Source organism: Pundamilia nyererei, unplaced genomic scaffold (genome assembly GCF_000239375.1).
Source record: "Pundamilia nyererei isolate P.nyererei 1_Seehausen unplaced genomic scaffold, PunNye1.0 scaffold01163, whole genome shotgun sequence".
NCBI classification, from domain to species: domain Eukaryota; kingdom Metazoa; phylum Chordata; class Actinopteri; order Cichliformes; family Cichlidae; genus Pundamilia; species Pundamilia nyererei.
The window spans coordinates 7,601-9,538 of record NW_005188564.1 but is presented as its reverse complement, the minus strand read 5'-3'; positions in this window follow the sequence as shown (position 1 = coordinate 9,538).

The following is a 1,938-nucleotide window of genomic DNA, read 5'->3' as shown; positions in this document are numbered from 1 at the left end:
TTGCGGCACTGCAGGCCTGTTGAGGTACATGTGCACTTCTGGGCACAGGTACTGTCACTCCAGAATGAACCACCCAGCTGCACTAATTCACCTTAAAAAGAGTAAAAGGAAATGTCCCTTATGCCAAGTGTAAAATTTCCAGATATTTACATTCATAAAACCTTAGGAAAAAACTTTCACACCTCACATTTTTTCATATTGTGTCCAATAACAACAGTAATTGCCTCAAGGCACTTTATATGAGTAAAGTTCCCAAAATAACAGCAGGTAAATCCCAACTGTTTTACAGCCCCTACCTTCATTAAGAAAAGATGGGCCCTGATTATACACGAGGAGAAGAATTTTAAGTTTGATTTTGAGAATTCTGAGAATTATGCTCTGTCCTTTTAGTCCCTGTCAGTACAGCAGCATTCTGGATCAACTTAAGGCATTTCAGTGAGTTTTGGGGACAGCCTGATAATAGCAAATCACAGTAGTCCATTCTTCAAGTAACAAATGCATGAACTAATTTTCTAGCATCACTCTGAAATAGAATTTTTCTAATTTTAGAGATACTGCATAAATGCAAAAAAAGCAATCCTGAATATGTGTTAAATATAAGCAGTGAAGGACATAACCTGGTCAAAAACAAAATTTCTGTTAGTGTTAAGGCCAAGGTAATCCCATCCAGAGTATGCATCTGGTTACACATCATGTTTGTAAGATTTTCATGGCTGAGTGCAATAAACTTAGTTTGATCTGAATTTAGAAGCAGGAAGTTGAAGGTTACCCGTGTTTTTATGTCTTTAAGACGTTCCCACAGATTTGTCTTTTGGCTTCATTGGGAGAGCTGGAGATCATCTGCATAGCAGTGAAAATATACGCAATGCCTTTGAAAGATACTGCCTAGGAGAACCATGTATAATGTACACAGAACTGGTCCTAGCACAGAACCCTGTGGAACTCCATAATTAACCTTAGTGTGAAGACAACTCCCCATTTACATGAGCCAACTGGAGTCTATTAGATAGACATGATTCAAACAAGAGCTTAATTGCTATGGCCTTCTCTAATCTCTGCAATAAAATACTGTTGTTATTAATCGCTCCGCTGAGGTCTAGCAGCACAAGTACAGAGATGAGTCCACTGTCAGAGGCCATCTGCAGCTTTCACTAAAGCTGTTTCCATACTGTGATGAGCTGTAAATCCTCAATGAAATATATGACAATGCACTGTGATTAAGCAGACTAAACACATGCAATAACAATAATATGTGTAAAATGGGAATGGGCAATAAAAGTGTAAATTATTATTCTGTGAAATAACTATTCAAAAAATGTTCCAGGAGCAGTGGTGTGTGATGTGCATCACAATTGTGTCTCTTCTGTATATCGGTCAGCTCTCATTGCACAACATCAACCTACTTAGATAAAGAACAGGTATGTAGCTTACTGGTGTAGTGCCAAGTCATTCTTTATTGCTTCAACAACAAGTTGACCTTCACCTAACCCAATGATTCCTGGCCACCAAAGTGCAACTGGTGCAGGATTCATATTTACATATTTAAGGCTCCAGCTGTAATGTACTGAGAAACCTCATCCACTTCATTTTTCATTGTCTGCTTTGCATGCAATGCTTGTATTGAAATATGGAACTTTTCAAACACCAGTGCAGACGCCACTAAATCAGTTATCAGTGGACATATCCTGAGCGAGGGAGATAGTTCCTTATGTCATGGAACGGACATATTATAGTTGTTTAAGAAGAGTTACTAACCACCTAGTGCTAAGTAGAGCTGGGCGACATGAGATTTTTTCATATCACGATATGTTTTTTTTCATTTCAGGCGATAACGATATCTATCACGATATAAGCCAAATAACTATATTTGTAAGATTTAAATGTGCCGTTGCTCACAAGTAAAATGTGAAATAATCAGCAGCTTGTTTTTAAATATTT